Source organism: Hermetia illucens, chromosome 6 (genome assembly GCF_905115235.1).
Source record: "Hermetia illucens chromosome 6, iHerIll2.2.curated.20191125, whole genome shotgun sequence".
In the NCBI taxonomy this organism is placed as follows: Eukaryota; Metazoa; Arthropoda; class Insecta; order Diptera; family Stratiomyidae; genus Hermetia; species Hermetia illucens.
Window position 1 is genome coordinate 63,818,035 of NC_051854.1, and position 23,364 is coordinate 63,841,398.

A 23,364-nucleotide genomic window follows, 5' to 3' on the forward strand; every position below is an offset into this window, starting at 1 on the left:
AGGGTCTGCCTCGTCTTCTTTTCTACCATAAATATTGCCCTTATAGACTTTCCAGCCTGGATCATCCTCATTCATACGGATTAAATGGCCCGCCCACCGTAACCTATTGAGCGGGATTTTATCCACAATCTGTATTGCTCATAGATTTCGTCGTTATGTAGACTACGGAATCGTCCATCCTCAAGTAGGATTCTTCTCTCGAACGCGGCCAAGAATTCCCAATCTTTCTTGCTAAGAACCCAAGTTTCCGAGAAACACATGAGGACTGGGAAAATCATTGTCTTGTACAGTAAGAGCTTTGACCCTATGGTGAGACGTTTCGAGCGGAACAGTTTCTGTAAGCTGAAATATGCTCTGTTGGCAGCCAACAACCGTGCAGGGATTTCTTCATCGTATCTGTTATCGGTTGTGATTTTCGACCCCAGATAAGAGAAATTATCAACGGTCTCAAAGTTGTAATCCCCTATCATTATTCTTCCCGTTTGACCAGTGCGATTTGATGTTGTTGGTTGTTTGGTTTTTGGTGCTGACATTGCCACCATATACTTTGTCTTGTCTTCATTTATGTGCAGCCCAAGATCTCGGGCCAATTACCGCCTGCTCAATCTGGATGAAGGCAGTTTGTACGCTTCGGATCCTTCTTCCCATGATGTTGATATCGTCAGCGTAGGCCAGTAGTTGGGCGGACTTAAAGAGAATCGTACCTCTTGCCTTTACCTCCGCATCACCGATCACTTTCTCGAGGACCAGGTTAGAGAGGATGCATAATAGAGTCGTAGACCGTTGTTGATGTCGAATGATCTTGAGAGTGATCCTGTTGCTTTTATTTGACCTCGCATATTGGTCAGGGTCAACCTAGTCAGTCTTATCAATTTCGTCGGGATACCGAATTCTCTCATAGCTGTGTAAACTTTTACCTTGGCTATGCTATCATAGGCGGCTTTAAATTCGATGAAGGGATGGTGCAACTGATGCCCATATTCCAATAGTTTTTCCATCGCTTGCCGCAGAGAAAACCGGATCTGTTGCTGATTTGCCTGGAATGAAGCCTCTTTGGTATGGGCCAATGATGTTCTGGGCGTATGGGATTATCCGACCTAGCAAGATCGCGGAGAATATCTTATAGATGGTACTCAGCAACGTGATACCTCTATAATTTCTGCACTGTGTGATATCTCCCTTTTTATGTATGAGACAGATAATGTCTCTTTGCAAGTCGTCATGCATTGATTCGCTGTTCCACACCTTCAGCACAAGTTGATGAACCACTTGGTGTAATTGATCGCCTCCATATTTAACTAATTCGGCTGTAATTCCATCGGCTCCTGGCGACTTATGATTTTTAAGCTGATGAATTGCACGGACTGTTTCTTCTATACTTGGTGGTGGCAGTATTTGTCCGTCGTTTTCAAGTGGCGGGACTTCCACTTCGCCGATGTTCTGGTTGTTCAGTAGCTCATCAAAGTACTGAACCCATTGCTCCAATATGCCCATTCTGTCAGAAATCAGATTTATCTCTTTGTCTCGGTAGGATAAGCATCGGGCCTGGTGAGGCTGCTCCCTGTACTTTTCTAGTTCACAGACTTGTTGGTTCTCCCAGGCTTCCTTTTTCCGTCTGTGAAGTCGTTACTCCACTCGCCTGAGTTCGTGATAAGTCTCTGCGCGTGCCCGCGTCCTTTGAGAATGCACCATTATTCGGTATGCAGCATTCTTACGTTGCTAGCTTATATTCATCGTCAAACCAGCCGTTACCATTCTTTTGCGGCTGGGGCCAAACTTGTTTGTGGCCGTAATTATGATAACGCTCTTCAGGTGATTGTGAAGATCATTTGTCGATGCTTCATCTCCCGGATGTCTGTTGACTGCGGCTATTGCGGCATCCATTTCGCCCTTATAGGTGTTACGGAGGGCTGCATTGTGGATGGCTTCAGTGTTAATTCTCACCTGATTGACAGAGGGGATTCTGGGTGGTGTTGTTATTTGAACTCGGAGCACCATGCCAACGAGATAGTGATCCGAGTCTATATTGGCCCTCTTATATGTTTACTCTATGGCCACTACAATATATGGTGTAGTGACTCTTCTCCAGGAAACCGGTCCCTGCCACCCACATTAGCCTTATATTGGGACAGACTATCGGCTAGCTGCTTGGCAGCTGCATCTTTGTACATGGAGCGCACATTCCATGAGAAAGTGAGCAAATCGTTATTCCGTTATCTGCGCCGGGTTCGTCGTTGTAAAAGGTGTTTTCGTAACAAGTTGTTTTCAGTGTAGGGGTGTCAACCTTACCCAACCTCCAACCCCGTCGATAAGGGGAGGATTTTTACTGTTGAAAGCAACCTTAAAAACAAGGGAACATGGACAAGATTCGTATCCATTCCAACCTGCTGATTCTGAAACTGATGCAGTCGGAAAACTTACAAAATCACTGCTCTGTGATTGTACTAAAATCACCTACATTCTTCATTTGTGTGTTAGCAGAATCACTGTAAAGCATTATTTTACCCAAAAAGCTTCGTTTACCGGGCGTGAGCTGCTTTTCAAAGCTTCTTTTGTGTTGCCACTATTGTTGCTTTTGCTGTGACCAACTTCTTCCTGATTTCAATGTCTCCTCGGTGTCGGATACCAGTCGAGATTTGAATCACAGACTGAATAGTTCCAGCTGGACGACTAGCTCAACCGGATTCTCGAGGCACACACCATTTGAAGATGGCCATCAGGACGGGAGTTATTGTCTACTTATCGGGAGCTCTCCGATATTTTGACGCCCTGGTTACAGGGGCACTATCCCTTTAGGGTACTGGAAGATTATGTGGTCAGTGATTACCCGTACCATTCTTTTGAAGTATTAAACGCTCCTCCCTATATTGTGATGACTAGAAAATACCTACCAGGTGAAATATCGGCAAAATATACGTTAGTAAATTTAACAGGCTCTTTCAAGAGGGGCAAACGAGCCTCAAGACAGGGACATTAGCAGAAACCGATGAGGCTTCGCCTCACCATGTTTCAGTGAAAGTGGAAGAAATCGTGCAGGTACTTTTTCCTTAAAAAACACATTTTGCTGGCTGACAGTGTCAGAGTTGCAGATCTCATCACACCTTGTCTCATCTCTACCCGCGGTGTATGAATTATAGTGAGCAAAATTCTCGGTTTGGTAAAGGAACTGGAAGAAACGGTCTTGTCCATAAAGTACAGAAAACACCGGGACTGGTCAGAAATCCCAATGAGGAATCAGAAAGCCTGCCATTAGCTATGTTAGTGCGATCAGGGGCATTCGACTAATAATACTGTCAAAAATGTTTCTCTAGCAAATATTCACTCGTGAGGAGCAGGAAACCATCGAAGGCCTTGCCGTCAGGCAGATGTGCAAGGGATGGACTGTGATCATGGGTTTTAGGTCCAACCAGGTGAACTCTAAACTGATATGGGAATGCCTTGAGAGACGCAATGCGCTCGGCTCGCTCAATAAGGTCTAAATGCTTTGGGTCCCAGACCATGTTGGGTTGGAAGGCAATGGGCAGCGAATGAACCTAGAAGGGCCTAGAAGGGAGCAGCGACGCCTTTACACGGATCAGGACCCTTCTGTGGCATTGGGAACAGGTTCATGGCTATGCAATAAGAAATGAGGAGGAACGCCTGAGGGAATGGGGCAGTCCAGGATGCTTATTGGGGCAAGCGCACAAAGGACTGTTTGAACCTCACCAAGAAGAACCTTCGAACCATAAACTAAAATTCCTAACGGTTATAGACTTGCTTGAGTTACTATAGTTAATAGGCACACTATAACCAATAAAAATGATACAATAGTTCTTTAAGGACGCGATGTGACTTCCTTTTAACAGAATAATAATAACAGGGCCAGATACGGAATTCTGCCAGCAGAAACAATGATATATGTGAATAACTATGCAAATTGATCAACATCGTCAGGTTTTTGGGTATTAATGCATGTAAAAATGGTGAAATATGCTAATTTTATTGGCATTACTACTTATTCTAACTACCCGTCCAAGTGAAAACTAATCAGAAGACGCTAACAACGCCGTCTTTGGTATCAAGGCAATTAAGTGTATTTTTAGCTGAAATCCTTGAAGTGTGCTAGAGCACTTCATTGGAGACTGTAACGGTACACCACAGTACACTACAAGAGGCAATGTGGTCTAACAGAGATAATGATAACAAACCATCTCAGTTGAACTTCCCCCAAAGTAGTTTGATCTGAAGATTGGAAAACACACACACAACACATTATTAAACAAAAGCTTCCGTTCAAAGTGTTTGAGTAAACCTAAGCACTGAAGAAGGTGACACGTAGTCGCCGAAATATGCATATATGTCTTTTAATGAATAAAGTATAAGGAAACGGTTTTTTGGATTTTCTTTTATATAAAACAGATTACTCATAAATAAGATATGAGATATGCACTTTTTGTATTAAATGATAAGGAATCATTTGTAGTTCATCGGGTAACAAATGATTGGTATACTTACACTGACGTTTGATTTTTATAAAACTCTATCGAGCACCGAATTATTCATCCCTAAGGACCATTGTTGTCAGTTTGTAACAGTCTATTTCAGCTCCGTCCAAAGTTTAGTAGGTAGGTGAGGAAAGTGCAGCAACTTTGCAGTCTTGCAGATTACACACTGAAGAAGCTATCACCACACTTGGCAGTTAAGGATAAAATGCAAATCCATTAGATGAGGTGAAGAAGGCATCTCAGATCCAGTACGGAGCACTGGCCGGAGCCGTCTCACTTGGTAACTGGGTCTGGCTCCCGTAATGGATAGCACGGCGTCGAAACCGCTAATCATGGCGCGGTTCGACGCGCAAGCGCCACGATGACTGTAGTTGTTTCGCCAAGATCTGTAGCGATCATTTCAGCAGGTTCGCGTAGGTAGCGGATGAAGCGGACTGAAGAAATGGTCCTCTTCTTCATTCGTCCTACTTCGAAATAACGGCGGGCGGGGAGAGCATCTTACCGCCCCTTGTTACACCAGAGATTGGTCGAGCGTTTCTTCAGAGCTCATATTCGACTTGAGGTCATTGCGGAAACTGGCGACCAAAAATCGAAGGGGACAAGGACGGCGGCATCAATAACACCACGCTGCACTGCAGACAACAGTTTCAGTACTCGTCGGAGCTCGCCAGCAGACGGTTGAGATATAAAGTGCATTCGTAGTTGAAATTCTGGACACACTAAATCAGAAATTTTCTGTCATATGCAGTCAATTCGACGGTATGGCGAAAGTCACTCGAGATGTGTCCAGAATCTAACTTACGCGGCGAACCACCGGAGTTTTTTCAGATCACTCAATGAATCCCAACAGAGTGTCCAGACAGAAATGTTTTCGGTGACGGAAGCGAAACTATATTGGGATGGACTTTGAGGGTTACTCGTCCAGCGTGCTAACCATGCTGAGTGGATCACCGCCGAAGGCACCCGCCATGCCACTACGCTTGGCATGAATTTTGCGTATATTACCGAAGAGGAGGTTCGACGAGCAATAAACAGAAGGTGAACAACGAATCATTGGCTCGGGAAATCAAGAAAATTTCACGTCTCGAGCGGGTGGTTGCAGTTCCCAAAATATTGTCAGCTACAGGCACTGGCACTGGGACTCTTATGCAGTTCTAGTTCAAACCATGCAGAAATATACCATTTTTAAGGGGGTCATCCCGTGCGAAGGCTGTTTTTTTTGCCCTTTTTTGAAAAATTATTTTGGAGGACTGGATAAAGATAGAAACGTGATTTTTTCACCATGTATTTGTTGATATCTCTAGTATATGTGATAATTTTTCAGCTTGATATCGTAGCCAGTTTTGGGAATACGTGTCAATTTATGCATCCATCTCCAAAAAAAGGTGTTTATCTGCTGCCACGCTGGAGGGCGCTGTGTTCATCTGACGAAAAAAAACTAAACGGTATTTTAATTTGGACAATATTCCACGGTCCGCAAACTAGGACAATTAGAAAATATTAAAAGGTAAATTTTGGTTTTTTAAACTTAATTATTTGGATTTTGGTGTTTTTTTACGGCTTTTTTTATGAATAAAACAAAAACGACCCGTCCGATTGCAATTATCCTAGTTTGCGGACCGTAGAAATATGTATTAAAGAAGTCATGAAAATTTCAAAGAGTTTGGTTAGATACATTTTGAGCTATGGTGGCAGCCGATTTTCAAGATGCAGTTTCGAGAAAAACGCATTTGAAAATTTAAATGTGATTATCAACAGTAAAATTTTGACTTACCATTAATCTGCTATACCTATTCCATAGAGAGCACCCTCCGTTTCTTCAAAAAAGTCTTGTAAGGCCGATTGTTGCTCTCTGGTTTCAATTCTGACTTTTTTAGCGAGGTCAGTCCATCGTCGTTCGGACCGCCAAATTCGCGCTTCATTACGGCGGTCGGCATAAACCTGACATATGTGACCAACTTGACATCCCATTGTCACTAGGATTTTGAGGATGCCATTGAATCCTTCATTGAAAGTAATTACAGCCAGAGAAGTGGCTATTTCTACGACCTTGGCCCCAGAATGAAAGTGTTTAGGAGCGAAAGTCCAGATCAATGCATTTAACGACTCATTGTTATTCTGGGTCTCTGCTCCTAAAAATCTTTTCAAGAGATCATCTCGTGACAAATCTTCGTAGATTGGTTTGATGACTGTTTGAACTTCTTCAGTCAAAGGTGCCTTCTCGTGGTGGAAACTATCCAGTTCTTTTTTAGCTTCCGCTTTGCGCCATTTGCACCAACTGTCCTCGCCTGCTGGACAATTTTGATGCTGAGGATTTTCGTCTGTAGAACGTTTAGGGAAGAAAGTTGCCCAAATTTCTTTGTGAAATTTGCAGAAATACCGGAGAAAACTCCAGCAAAATTCAATATACAATATACAAAACTTGTCGCAATTGGAACATCCATGTTCATGCTAGCTAAAAGTTTCTTTGCTGATGTTGGTGCGAAGTCCATTTTCTTCTCTGATAAGTATCGATTCCCATTAAATACTCGTTTTTTAGTGCGAGCATGACGTTGAACGTTAAAGCGATCTCCATTCGTACGATCCATTTAAAAAAATCACTGAACCCACAAACAGCACAATACTTACAACAAAATATAACTGAGGTATAGCTTAAAAACCTTTCAGTGCTCACTCTAGACTGGATTATCCTTTTTATTCCAAACAGCAAATAAGTATAGACAATTGATTGGTTTTCCATCTTTTTATATTTATACCTGTGTTCGAATTTATAAGGTTCAGGTAAAAAACTAACATGTAAAAAAAGATTCAATGCTTTTTCTCATCGAGTACTCTAGCCGCGGCTGCAAACTCCTTACCTGTTTAACACTGTAATTTCTGAACGACTCGGAATATCGGAAAATCCCTTTGCCCAAATATCGATTTCTCCATCCCGACACACGGGATGACCCCCTTAATACGTGCTCGATGTTGCGGGCAGTTCTCGACGGATTCTCCCATTAACCGACCACCGGCCACCGCCACCAGCGCCTCTTTATAATTTAAGTAGATAGGATTGTCTGAGCCTAAATGGTTGGCAGTTAGTGCTAATATTTGGTAAAATCCGGCATCTATAATCGACAGAAACTTTATTATGTTCCCTGCTAACAAATGTTTCAACTCCGCATAGCACAAGAGCAGGACATTGTCCAAGAACATGTATCACTCTCTTCACATAATATTCAGACAGTGTCCATAGAAATCCCTAGCTTCCCCAAAAAGAAATTTTGATAGAAGAATGGAAGAATGTAACACTTTCCACCCATACGTATGTAAACTGTGCTGGTCTATCTACAAAAGTATTTTTTATCCCAATTTTGGTAAAAATCGATCTTCCTTATTGTCTCAAGAGTTAACTTGTGTACCCTTTTGAGCGCCTCAGACCCGACCCGTCGTGGATTGCCCCCTTTTCACAATGAGAGAGCTCGAAGAAGCGGTTCTCACTATGAAAAACAGGAAGGCGCCAGGGCCTGATGGCATCCCGGCGGAAGTTTACAAACTGGTGTTCCGCCAACGGCCAGAATTGCTGCTTGAAGTGTTCAACGCGTGCTTGAAGGAGGGCATTTTTCCTTGTCGCTGGAAAGTGGCCAGACTCGCGTTGATCAGTAAGGGTAAAGGAGACCCGGAGCTCCCGTCTGCATACCGACCGCTGTGTATGCTTGACACGGCCGGAAAAGTGTTCGAGAAGCTCATCAGGGGTAGACTCGCTGAAGCGATCCATGCTGCCGGGGACTTATCCGCAAAGCAGTTCGGATTTAGAACAGGCAAATCTACAGTGGATGCTGTTATGGAGGTCGTAAATGCGGGGGCACACAGCCGCCAATCTCGACGGATAGTGCTCCTCATAACGCTTGATGTCAGAAATGCCTTCAATTCCGTAAGATGGACAGATATGCTAGGCACACTAGAGAACTCCTTTCACGTGCCAAGCTATCTCTTGCGGGATTATCTGAAAGACCGCTCCCTGCTCTATGAGACGCTAGAGGGCCAAAGGAGGATGGAAATCACGTCGGAAGTAGCACAGGGATCCATTCTAGGGCCGGACCTCTGGAACGCTTCCTACGATAGTCTGCTGAGACTCGATATGCCCGAAGAGTCGCGCCTGGTCGGTTATGCAGACGACGTTGCGGCACTTGTTGCCGGACGCACTGTTGAATAGGCACCAAGCAGACTTGGCATATTGATGCGACGGGTAAGCGAATTACTGCTCACGGTTTCAACCTCGCGTTGGAAAAAACCCATATCGATCGGCGAGTTGACTATAGAGTCTTCGAGCAAATCAAAGCAGCAGCGGACAGGACTGCAGCTGGAGTCGCAGCCTTGAGTCGGCTAATGGCGAATGTCGGGGGCCCTATATCAACTAGGAGACGTCTCCTCATGGGAGCAACGCAGTCCGTCCTTCTCTATGGTGCGGAGGTATGGGCTGATGCTCTTGACAAGGAGGTGCTTCGTAAACGCCTCGCTCAAGTGCAGAGACGGAGAGCTTTGCGAGTGGCGTCTGCTTATCGCACCGTCTCCGAACCGGCTCTGATGGTGATTGCGGGAGTGATCCCCCTTGCCCTCCTTGCCAAGGAGCGCAAAGCTATCTATCGCCGTAAGGGCGAAAACTTAAGAGAAGTGGTTGCCAAGGGGCAAGTGGACTGCGTGGCTCATCGACAAATTAGAACCATGGTTGAACAGAGAGCACGGTGAGATTGATTACTTCCTTACCCAACTTCTAAGTGGGCATGGAGATTTTCAGTCTTACCTGCACAGGATTGGGAAGGCGCAATCTCCTGATTGTGTGTTCTGCAATAGAGTGGCGGATGACGCTGAACACACCTTTTTCTCTTGCGATAGGTGGGACGCCTCCGAGAGCAGCTTTATGCAGACACAGGGGAGCTCTCTCCAGACAACATTGTCAGAGAGATGCTGAAGAGCGCTGGCAGCTGGAATCGTATTGCGCATTATGTTCGGGCTCTTCTTACTACGGTAAGGGGTTCCCTGAACTAACAACAACTCCCTTCCTCCCCTCCCCTCCCGTTGGTGAAAGGAATTCCCTGAGTTGAAGGCTCCCAAAGCCGGGAGAGCGGAAGGGCTAGCCCGAAGTAATGTGTCTGATGACAGGGAGGTGTTTAGTTGGTAGTCTGCCAGCGTGCTGTTGCGGGAGTCCAACACTCTCTGCGTAAACGCATTCACCTACCCGACAAATCAGCGAATATCGGAAGCTTTTAATAAAAAATATAAAGCTAAATATAGTATAATCTACCAGATATCATTGAGAGAGTCCTTCTAGGTAGTATGCAACAAATAAGCAATTATAATACTTGCACCTAACCCGTTCTTGTTCTAGGTGAATTGGGCTTTAGTACTTTTTAGTCAGACTTGTACAGACAATTCTTCTATTTTAAAGATACGTATTAGTGCTCGCAATCACGTACGAAGAAAACTTGCCAATTTTCAATGCCTCTGTTAATTTGCAACCATTGACAAAGAGCACGTAACATTAACTTTTACGTGCTCATCCCCTAAATAACCAAATATACCAAACCCAAATTCACTTTAATGCCACATCATTTCCGTACGGAGGAATCATACTGAACACTTACCCAATAATTGAAATGGTCAAAAACTAACTAGAAAAGAAAACATTCCATTCTATTATCCAATTTTCTTCTATTTTCCTTCTCACGTCAGCTACCAATAGATCACTAGACGCACGTGCTAAACTCTATTTATTTAGGTGCAAGCGTGTCAAAAGGCAGGAAGTTATTTCAGATTTGATGAATGCATAATACAAATACGCACCGAGAATAAGACGGGTACTTTCTTTAGAAACGAACCCATCTTCTTTATTGCTCTGCAAGTGCTCCTACAGTTCTGTAGTGGACTTTTGTGACGATCACGAATTATGCATCTAATTGTACAAGTACCCCTGGATCTATTGTGCTAGTCACTAGGGAGATTTGCTGTACCTTTCTTTCTGGCTGTCTTTTTAAAATTTCAAAAAAGATGTGTGGCATGCCAGAATTTTTATTTTCACAGGAACGTGAGATCATCTTATTCTATACTTACAATACAACAGTTAATTTACCAAAATCTTGTTAGGCACATTTACTAACTATTATATGTGCAATTGTATGTATGATTTATGTAATGTGAGTATGGAATGTGCGAGAGTTTAAAAATTTATTCTTGAGATTATTTGATACACCCTTTCTATGTATGAATAAATATAATGAAGAGGCTATACGCCCAGATATTTCGAGACTATGTGCTAGAACATTTGTTTCTCTAACTGATATAGATACTTCATATTATACATACGTTCACATAAAGTCGTTGCTGATATACTTTTCCATACTCAGCAATTAGATATTAACTGGGAAACCATTTTAATTGGCAAACTCGCCAACTTATGTGTCACCCATGCTGTCATAGATAGGCTCTAGATATATCCTTGAACTATCCACCAGATACTTATGGGAATGGGTCCGCGAAACAAGTGCTCACTTCTTATCTCCCATACTCTCCCCATTCATAACTGCTGTCAAAACAGACAGATAGGCCCACAACCCGTTGTGTATTTTCGGACCGCACGACCTCATAGGACCATTGAAAAGTTTACGATCATCAGCAACATCTTTCGTGATGTGGTATACGGTAGCAAAGTCGTTATTATTGGCGATAACTTTTGAAATACTTTTTGTCACGGCGTTGATCAGAATAAAATTTAGAAATTGGAACCGAATGACGTAAACCGGGACGGACGCTCCGCTACCTCGCCAATAATCGTTGCCGATTAGTTTAAATAGTCCGGACCGTGTGGCAGTCCCTGTATGCGGACAGTATTTTAGAAGTTAAGAACAACGATGTTCTCTGGTTATAACACTTCATTTATTTCAAAAAACCATAGCACTGACAACTTCAACAAAGGATGAATTTCATAGAAACTTTGTATAGGAAACTTTTCACTTTTTCCAACAACACAACTGGTGCTATTTTTCTGACATCTTGCATCTTTCGGTTCTCATTCCCAAAATATGACATTTCTCGTCACCTACTCCGCTCTTCACTCCTGTAATAAATTTCGAATGCTGCGAATCCTGCTGCGCCACATCACTCCGCCCCCAGATGAAACCGAGGGGTTTCAGGGACCGAATCCGGAACTGTGTTCCCCATCAGTCCTTGAAGCGAACGCGCCGTTGTTTAGGGGTGCACACGGGCTTCAGCTTGGATAGGGAGACCGTCTTTTTGTGTCCACCGTTCTCGAGCTGGAAGAAATGTTCTCCCCGCTCGAGAACACGGTACGGGCCTTCATAAGGAGGCTGCAGCGGCTTCCGGACGGCATCCGTCCTGAGCAGGACGTGCGCACACGTGTCCAGTTCCTTGGGCGCACAGACACGAAATTTGGTGAGAAGGTGGGAACTTTGAACCACAGACATGCAGTAAGTGACATCTTTCTACGTTGGGATTAAGGGAGCCCCCATACCTGCATGGCTTAACATGCAATGAATTCGCACGAAATTGATAAGTTTGAACTGCTATAACTTTAACACTAATAGTCGGATTTCCATGAAATTCGGTTTGCATAGGCGCGATATACTCCTTTATACCCGTGCATTTATACTCCTAGCATGAACTTAGGGGAGACTTTTCTGTCAGTTTCTAAAAGTTGTTAATATACTATTAGTAAGTTTATTTGGGCATATATCGGAATGGGACATATTTTGGGGCTAACATTATATATAAGCGCACCTTCCCAATTTTTTTCGGATTTTTGGGTTGGCTAGTTTCCGAAAATGAGTTCTGTCTCACTTTAAGTGTGTACATTTTGACTTCTTACTATCGCACTTTACTAATAGATTTGGAAAGTATTAATCGAGACTTTTCATTTGATACTCTTCATGACTATATTCGATGAAAAAAAAATTATATTCCCTGTATAAACTGTAAACTGTATGTAAATTTATGTCACTCACTGTATGCGTAGGATTTCATAGTTCCCATATGTCCACCAAATTTTGTTCTGATCGCTTCAGCCGTTTTGGAGAAAAGTGCGTGTGACAGACAGACAGACAGTAAACCGATTTTAATAAGGTTTTGTTCTGCACAAAATCTTAAAAATGATTATATGGTCGCTGAAATATGTCTCCAAATTCTTAACTTGTAAATTTGATAACCTCCCAATACAAACAATTGAGCAAAGCTAAGAAAAAAATGGGGATTCCTTAGGGACCTCAGTTTGAAAAACAAGGTTGACGGCAGGAGCTTGGTATGTTAAAGGTTTATTGGACCGTCAATATCTTCTGATAGAGTGACTAACACGTCATGGGAGCATACCCTGCTGTAGTGGTCAGCAATAGTCCGATACCGATATATTACTTCAAGTAGGCATAGAATGTCCAGCTTATATCGTCGGAATTTTCACAGCCCCTATCATAAGATTCTAATCGATAAAAGGCTGGCTAATTTAATTAGAAGAAAGCGAACTGCGAAACTTGATATAGCGAGAGAGATGGGCATTGGCGTACGTAAGATATCGAACAATTCACTTTTACTAATGATAACAACTATACATTGGTTAATAATCCACAAGCAAATAGCAGTAATACGAGCAGATTTAAAGGGGAAAGTTTGGTCATCCATCACTTCCTCAAACTATACCCTAATTAGGAACAGTTTCATCTGCCAGATCCATAAAGGCAATCGGACCTGACAACACCGCATACTCTGGCAAAAAGAGTCTTTCAATAGCATAATTGAGGAGGCAAGAAAGCACAACCATTCCAGAATTGAAAAAGAAAGGGAATCCTGGAGGATGTTAAAAGGGCTATCCTATCCGTGGCTATCCCATTCATTGAAAATTTCGAGTATTCGTGGGATCGTCCAAATAACCGTGACCCGTGCACGCTACGTGTTTATTCATGGGAAGATACCATAAGAAACATCGCTCTTCATATACGGATTTCTTAGATCTAGAAATGGCGTCTGAGCGTTTGTTTCATATGCTTTACGGCTACACTTAGTGCCAGAGGAAGTTGTGTGCTAGGTTGTGCTACCGGAATCCAAAGAGTAAAATCTGAAGTGTGGAAGACACATCAAAACCGCTCCTTGTCTGTATCGGTCTTCATCACTGAAGCGCCTTTTCTTCAGTTCTCTTTGTTCTTGTCATGGGTAATGTTAAGCAGCACATCCAGTGCCCCGCAAGATGACGTTTTCCTTGCCCCTCAACAGAGCTAATCTCTAATCTGTGGCACTATGCAATTGGCGGTCCTTGCAACTGACGTATCAAAGATCGTCTCTACCATAGTGCCGTTCGCACAGTCGTTCTGTATACATCCGTGGACTGTGCGGCTATCAAAAACAATGAACACGTTTTCGCAGTAATGAAGTCCAAGATGATGGCTAGGATTAGTGGCATAGCATGCTATGATCCCCTTCCTCCAAATTTAGGATATCCATGATCGATATGTGGTTGTACCCATCATAGAGAAATTGCGCGACAACCGTCTTCGATGGTATGGTCATGTAATCCGTGCTGATGACATTCACTAGCCAAGATTGCCCTGAACATTTAAACCGCTGGGAAACCCGAAGATCAATAGAAGCAATGATGGTTTAATACAGTAGACTTTCATAAAGCACCCCTTGACTCTAGCCTCACCAAACAAGGAATGGAGAAAAGCGGCGAAATCGATTTCAATAGGGAATTCTTATATTTGTAGGTAAGTCCATTTCAGCATTTAGTGTTATTAATGTTGATTATTCATTGTGTCCGTATAGCTGAGTGGTTAGGGCACAAGGCTGGCGTAAGGAAGGTCGCGGTTCGAATTTCACTGGTGGCAGTGGAATTTGTATTGTGATTTGACGTCGGATACCAGTCGACTCAGCTGTGAATACCTGAGTCAAATCAGGGTAATAATCTCATGCGAGCGCAATGCTGATCACATTGCCTCCTATGCGGTACTGTAATCCTGTAGTATACTATACCATTACGGTTTTGAATGAAGTGCTCTAACACAGTTCAAGGCCCAGATCCAATATGGATTGTTGCGCCTACGATATTATTATTATTTATATTTTTAGGTCTTTTGTTCAACTAGGTCGCCTATTGGTGGTACTGCTTGTCTCGTGCTAAAAAATATAATAAATAAAATTGTCAAAAATTCACAGAAAGTGGAGTCCTAATTGTATAATATTTGGTCATCTTGGAAGATGAAGTGCATTGCTCTGACCCAGAGACGTAATCGCACCTACTTAGCTAAGAAATTTCTATATTTCTTCCGTTGGGGTATTCAGTTGCCAATAGCCAAAATAAAAACTGCAAGAGACAATTTTGATCTACTGTACCTTTGTTAATAATAGTAGGATTTCCGTCAAACTTTCCAGTATGCTGTTTCATATTAATGCAGTAAAATCTCTTTGTCGTGCCTTTCCTTGAACTGAGGCCATTTTTTCTTCAGTTCCCGTCTCAAACACATCAGTTGAGTTCGATATTGCTCGCCTGTAATGGTTTCACTCGGTTTTGGCAGCTCGTAGTAAACTACACCTAGCTGGTCCCATCAAATACAAAGCATAATATTGGAGCTGTGAATATTGGGTCTGGCTATGGATATGGAAGCATGGCCGGGCAAACTCCATGATTTTCTGCGTTTGGGATTATCGTAGTGAACTCATTTTTCGTCCCCAGTCACGACACGGTGTAGAAATCGCTTCAATCATTCCGTCACTTATTGCTCCCTCGCCTACGTATCCGAGAGCATTTGATGAGCTTCATCTTCAGGTTTCTTTGAATTGAACGAGAGAGAGAGAGAGAGAGAGAACTTGACTTGTAAACTGACATTTTAAAGCGATTAAAAATTTATGAAGCGATCACAAAATCACTTAAGTTTGGAAGTGGTACTTCCGACAGATATATATATAAAGTTGCCCACTGAGACTTTAGACCCGACAGTACTATTCACTACGGCTAAGCCATCTATCGAAAAACAGCGGAAACGAAGCAATATACCTTGTATTATTAGCTTTATTTGAGCAGATGCTGTAACGGCGAGTATTTCGGATCATAAATCTTATGTGTATGGGCCACCATATTTTTTCAGATTTTTTGGTTGAGTAGTTTTTCAGAATGGGTCCTCGAAGTAATTGGTTCTTTTCGGACCCCGGCACTCCTCCCCTATGAAACCAATGTCAATGTTGCTGATATCTGCTTCGGAAAGTACTAATCCAAACCTCTCATTTCATACCCCACATGGTGGTGAAAAAAATATTGAGCCCCTCTTTTAAGTGTATGCCCCCCCTAAGTTTAGCGTACAGCAATGTAATTCACTGCTTGGGTGGGGTTCACAGTTTGAACTTTTTCATCAAATTTCCTTTCAATAGGTGTAACCATTGCTGGGGAAAATGTGTGACAGACAGACAAACAGACATATAGATAGTTCGGTGAGGAGTTGTAAGATTTCCCTTCAGGTATAACCTCAGATTGCGAATAGGGGCGTATCTATTGATGTAGAACTATGTGTTCATATACATCTCTCTTCTTGGTATGAACAGACATGTGTTTTCTCATCTCTGGTGCGTGGGCCAAGATGGGTATGGAAAGGATACCCAGAAAATAAAGCAACATAGAAAAAGTGAAAAGGAGTAGCCTACGGTACAGTACCGGCGGTAGTTTTGGGATTGAGGAAGCACCCGGCCATCGGATTGGGTACACGTATAAGGAAGGCGCCTATAGAATTGTTCTTGAGATGACGTAGAGGCCGCTCATCCCCACGATTACGTGCCCTGCCCTCCTGTTGAAAATAACCCGAGGGTTTTTCCCCCAGCAAGAGAGAGACGCTGAAACCTTTCAGAGATCTCTGAATGTGGCGTCAATTCCGCCAGTAACAGCAGACTAGCTATACGAGATCTGCAATGGAAGAGATGACAACAAAACTCCAGATCTGAACAAAATTCCGAATAGGGTCCTTAAACTCGCCATAAAATCCAGAGCGAACATGTTCATTGATTTTTCGAAGCGTGCATGTGCAAGGGAATATTTCCTGCAGTATGGGAACGGTAAAAGTTGGTATTGTTACCTAAAGCTGGCAAACCTCCAAGTGAGCCATTCTCCTATAGACCCAAATGCCTTGTAGAAACTATGGGTAAAATGTTGGAGCGAGTAACTTACATACAATTGATAGGTCCTGGTTGTCGAGAGTCAAGGCGGCCTTTAAGATCGGCAGCATGGGTTCCATTAAGCCAGATCAACCATTGCTGTCATCACATTGGTTGCTGGCTTGGCCGAGAAAACGATTCATAGAAAGCAAGTATCCGCAAGTATTCTGTGGTGATGACCGTGGACATAAAGAATGCATTCATCTCAGCCAATTGGAGCCGTATACATAAGTGCCGAGCGACGATTGATGTTGCCACCTATCTTGCTACTGTTGCCAATAGCTACTTGCAAGAACGGAGGCTCTGGTATGACACTAATGATGAACCCATGTAGTACTTTGTTTCCGCGGGTGTCCTACAGGGTTCTGTACTGAGCCCACTACTGTGGAACATCATGCACAATGGTGTGTTTAATCTTCTGGAGGAGGCCACGCTGGTGGGATACGCCGGTATGTCATCGCGGTTGTGGTCGTGAAGCATGTCCAAGTTGCTTAGTTGTACTGATGGGGAGCAATGAAGCCGAAGCGGTCCTCATCACCAAGTGCAGTAAGAGAAATTATGCTCGCACTAAATACTTGGGAGTGAAAAAGGCATCTACCGCTGGTATGGCAGGAATGATGCTGAATGTAAGATTCGGTAAAATTCTAGATTGCTTATAGCCAGGATTGTAAGCTCCATCATGCTGTATACGGTCCCAGTTTGGGGAACAGCGCTGCATTTCTTATCTGGCACACATTAGCTGAGTGCGGTCTACACAAGAACATCCCCAAGAGTATGTTCTGCCTTCAGGTCTTCCCACTTCCTTAACAAAAAAAACAGAATACAGATAGACAGTAAATCGGTTTTAATAGGTTTTTTTTCAACAAAACCTTAAAAACGTGTCAAATTTGCCGCTTTTTTCAGTTGTCAGCTAGGTCTGTCGTTGTGGTTGAATATCCTCAACCCGGATGGCCATTCCGACCTTCCACAATTTTAACACGTCATTACACACTGGAGCACACTCTTCTGATATTTCTTTATTTAGAAATACAAATTCTCATTCTTGTTCCCTCCCAGACAAGTTATCCTGAAAAACCGATCGCAAGAGTCGATGTCAATGAACGTCTGAACCAATTCCTCTGAACCACGCGTCTATAAACCTGCAAAGTGTTTGCGTAACTTTCTAAAATTCCTAGTCTGAAATTATGTATGTGTGTTCAAAATAGATTGGCGCATAAATCTACTATAATGCTGAAAGAACTATCAGACGATCCTAGCTTGAGGCTACTCTTTACATGCCGCCATTTTAAGCGGTACAAATGGAAATTTAGCTTGGAAAAATACATTTGCGATTGTGTTTCTAATGTTTATCATTTAATCAAATTTAAAATATCTTTTCTATATCATCCACTTAACAGTTCTAAAATTTGTGATTCTTTTGCATAGTTTTTGCGTTAAGTAGGCTAGACATAAAGAATTATGCGTTTAGCTTTTTGCTTCGGGTTATCTTAATACTATTTATCAGTTTGACTTGATGTTTGATTACGGTCAAAGCAAAACTAATCAGATGCAGCCTCTACGACATTTTTGGAATGAAAAGTATTGAGTGAATAGTAGTAAATATAGTAGGCTGACATTTGTAGAGAACGGACGTGTCTACAAATTAATATTATTAATAAAAAGTATTTAAAATTGAAATTAAAATAACTTTTATCAAGAATATAAAAAGATATTTATATTACTTAATTAATAATATATAATTGAAAACTTAATTGAAACGAATTTACTTTGGATTTGTTATCTAAGTTACTTTTTCCTTAAACAATTTTGAGAAAAAATTCGTTTTTTTGGCTTAGTGGGAATCAGCAGCAAGCCGCCGACGGGTGGCGGACCAGACCGGCCCCCACTATAAGGCCTAGAGGCACTCGGATCTGTCGTGGAGTCCGCAACGAGAAGGATTCAGACTTGAAAAGAGCCAAAGTAAGGATAGCCAATCTTGAAAGAAGAAATGGCGAGCTGTCGAGGACACTCGAAAAATCAAATGACAATATTGATCAAGAAAAATGGAAAGCTTACGGAGCAGCTAATCGCTGGAGAGGCGGGCCCGCCATCTCCAAAGGTAGCCAGGAAAAAAGTGAAGGAGAAACCGGGCTGCATTGAGGGCGAACAAGTTTTCGACAGCGAATCTGTCCGTATGGAGGACATAGAAAACAATAAAGACGATACGTGAGACAGCGACAACGGTGGCGATGGAAATGTCCCAGAAGAAGGTGCTAACCAGGCAAGTTGTAGTAGTGAAGAGGGAAAACTGGGTGAGTTTTTGCTCCATGTTTCTAAAAAATTAAAGAAGAAAAACAAAATTGAAGAGAAAATGTTAACTAATGTAAAAAATAATGCAAGTACGAGTGAAAATTTAAAAAATGGTTCGACCGGGGATGCAAGTAGCACCCGAAATAAAGAAAAGGGGGAAAGGGTGCCCGCCATTAATGTTTATGAATTAGGTGGTAGAGATTTAGCCACTCTACTTAATGGAAGCGCGGAGCTCTCGAATTTTGTTATTAAAAAGACGGGGGCCGAGAGAGTCCAAGTCAAATGTAACAAAATTGCAGATTACAAAAAGCACGGGAGGTCTTCGAGCGAGTGAAAGCTCCTCACTTCACCTACACTCCAAAGGAAGAGAAGGTGCAAACCTTCCTTCTGAAAGGCTTGGATGCGGAGGAAGAGCCCGATGAGGTGCTCAAAATGCTCCGGGAGACGGGAACTAAGGTCAAGTTCCTCTCAGTGCCAAGCTTTAGTACGAGGAGATCCGTTTTAGAAAAACGAATCCTGCCGCATTTCCTCGTGCAGATAAGCATCAGGTCGTTTAATTACCAGACCATTCGATTTGAGCGCCTGCTAAGGGGCGAAATAGTCCAGTGCCGAAGATGCCAGCGCTATGGTCACTCGGCAGTGAACTGTCAAATGACCTTACGATGTGTAAAGTGCAGGAAAGACCATACCGCAGCCGAATGTTCGCTGACTGAAGCAGAGGGCAAGGAAAAAACTTTCTGTGTCAACTGCGAAAGTGGGGGGAATCGGGCTTTGTACCGTGGATGTCCTGCATACCGCAATGTTAAGGTCACAAGGCAGCAAGCACCGAGATCGGCCCAAAGAACGAAGGTGTCAGCGGCGTTGGACGGTACCGTCCCTTCGGCACCAATCGTCTCGGGGATCCCATTGGCAAAAGTAGTTCGACAAGGGGGAGCTAAGAAGCCCCAACAAGATTCAAGTGGCGGGATGAACACTATCCTCAATAAAATACTAACCATGTGTGAAAACATGCAGCATACGCTACACGTACACAATACAAAATTAAACAGCATAACAGAATATTTACAAAAACAGCATGCCCGCTGCTAGGCCTGCAGTCACAGCGGTATCACTGGATGGTCTCCGGATCATCGCGATTAATGTGAATTCCATCGTAGGAATCCATCGGAGAGCGGAGTTCCTTGAGTTCGCTGCCAGGCAACAGCTTGACATAGTCTTCTTTTCAGAAACCCACCTCAGTCCGAGGCATTCGACAACATTCAAGAATTTTTAATTCGTGAGGGACGATAGACGAAATTGTGATGGGGGTAGGTACCTCCTTCCCCCATCACAATTTCACAATACTTGTGGGTCGCCATTATCGTTTCAGACATATTAATAGGCCTGAATTTGAAACCTTTGAGTGCATCGAACTCTCTTGTATACTGTTTTCACTACCTAGTGGAGGAAATTTATACACTCTGTCAGTCTATGCAGTGGAAAAAATCGAGTTAAGATCAAGGAGCAGTTCCATTCTCTGTTTACGATACTCGAACTGAACAGGCTGCATAACTACTATATTATAGCTGGCGACTTGAATGCTAAGCATACTTCGTGGCTAAACGCCACAAACAATCCCAGAGGGGTATTCCTCAAATCTTGGATAGAGCAATACCAGATAGAATATAAATGCGAATTATATGGGTCAGAGAGTCCAACCTGGCCCAGGGCAAATTCCTATCTGGATTTGTGCATTGCTGACGCGCGCTTGAACTTTAATTTTAGGAATCCGCAACGGAAATTATAGACTCTTCCTTACGATAGCGACCATAACGCTATTCTTATTGAAGTTCTGTTTGATGGACGAAGAATTCGCTTTCTGCCGATGGACAGTAGCGTCCACAGGCTGAACCGCACCGCAGTTCGCAGTTAGCTCTGCGTTGCAGGCTGATCTCATACAGAGTGATAATCTGCTTGATTACTTTGTCTCATGTGTAGAGTTAACTTCCATATTTAGAACAGTAAACAGTAAGAGATCATCCGGTATGGATGGCATTCCCAATGTGGTCCTCAGGCATTTACCAGACATTGCCATTCGTAATTATTGCATTTTGTTCAATAATTTATTGAATAATTCCTTCTTTCCAGGACAATGGAAGAAAGCCCGAGTATTTCCGATTTTAAAGAGAGGGAAGGATTCATTCAGCCCTCAAAGCTACCGCCCAATCAGTTTGCTGCCTAACATCAGCAAGGTGTTTAAGGTTTTGGTAGGAAGGAATTATTGCCGAACGCGTAATTCTAATTTCGATCTGGACATTCGACAATACATGCAATACCGAAGGTAACGTCTGATATTTGCTGGCGGATTAATAATGGTGCGTGCGTAGGCGCTTGCCTTATAGACATGGAGAAAGCCTTTGATACCGTCTGGTTAGATGGACTGATTTTCAGGCTCCTGAAGAATGAGTTTCCCAGCCACCTCGTAGCGATGATGTGTAGTATGCTGTATGGCAAATGCTTTGCCATTACGGACGGAAATCTCACTACTAACAGAGAATTTCATGTTCTGAATGGATTATAGCAAGGGACAGTGACTGCGCCTACACTTTTTGCGGTATTTGCCGGCAAATTACTAAACTCTTTCGATTTTAATAAATCTGTTAAAAGTCGTTGGTTGCCTTTGCTGACAAGTTGAACTTCAGAAGATCTTCAATGATATTAAGTTCTTCACGAACAGTTGGCGGATGAAAATCAATGCGCAAAAGTGTGAAACGATTCTGTTTCGAAATTCCTTGGCGTACACCAGTAGGAACTTGAAAAGGAATTCGAGAGATTTCCACATTGTCGCGAACGAGGATAGTTCTGCGGGCATTCCTCATAAGAAGTGCGTTAGATACCTGGGTGTGCATCTTGACGAGCGTCTCCAATTTAACGAGCACGTTAAAGTCGTGCTAGAAAGCGCTCGCAGGACATTCATGTCTCTTGAAAGACTCTTTTATGCTCCCCATCTTAGCCGGAAGGTTAAGATTATTTGTTATCTTACTTTGGTTAGACCGGTGCTCACCTACGGGTGTGCTATCTTGTTTAATTTGAGTGCTAGCCAAATGGAGAAAATAAGGATCTTTGAAAGGAAATGTCTGCGTGCTTGCACGGGCTCAATAAGAGTGCTTCGTCAAAATATGAGCATTATGTAACTAATGAAGTGATGTATGCAGCTGCTGCTGTGCCAAGAATCAACACAGTTATCGTCAGATTGATTCGGAATCATATAGTGCGATCTGCTTCGCAAGGTTAGAACCCTTGGGTTTCCCAGCCGTTCTACCCAAATGATGGGTATTTTGAGAAGACTCTCACGACAGGCTTCATTCCTCCCGAAGCGTTCGTGTATCTCGACAGGAATGGTCTAATTCTTGATTCTGCCGGTGTTCCGGTTATGTATCATATACATAGACGGGCCACGGACAAAAGGATAGAATACCCCCCGAATTTGACTGGGCATTCGACTGGAGATACTCCAGAGCGAGAGCAATTGATATTAAACGGGATGGAAAAGGAGGATTTCTGGTACTGGTGGCTGCGGAATGCTGGTTAGCGGTGGCCGTGCTCAGTTCTGCCATTTGTTTCTTGGTGGGGCTTTGTAAATATGTACATATTGAACGGGTGCTGATTTTGCCTCCAGTTATAACTTATACATACATACGTTATTATTCTTTGTTTCTTTGTAGATATTACACTATGACTATTATCTTTTCTCCCTGTGGATGTTATTGTAAAAAAAAGAAAAAAATATATAATATAACATAAAATATATAATTATGATAGTTTTAAGAACAATAATTTAAGTTGAAAGTATCTTTTGAAGCGATCAAACATTTATTATTACTTTTATATTTCTTTATTTGCCACTAAGGCCAAGTGAATTCTGTCGGGTTTTTGACCATTTCCCGACAGCTTATTGTAAAATTAGATTTTTATTTCTTAATGTTTCTCTTCTCTGCCTGTAAATCGTTATTCGAAAACTTTGAGAGCCCACAGTGGCCATTAGATTTAAGTAATTTTTATTTGTTTCTTATTGTTCATTTTTCCAATCTATATACTATTGTTACCTATTTCTTAAAAATAAAAATGGTTTTAAAAACTAAAAACTAAACTAGTATAATAGTAAATAGTTTCCAAGTAAAATGAATCATTTCTTCTGAACAGGCTAGCTGGATTCTAACATGAATCTAAAATTTCAGTCATTATCAAATTTGAGGGGAGGAATCTGGAGCTTTCAAGCCTCTTATGATTTGCCATTGGTAGTATTAGAATAATTCAGCTCAACTCTCTCTTAATATCGACTTTCGAGTTAGACAATAATTTTCTACTAAAGATATTTTTTAAAAATCAGTCAAAATGATTTAAGCTGACTAACCTATTCCCTGGAGCAATAAAC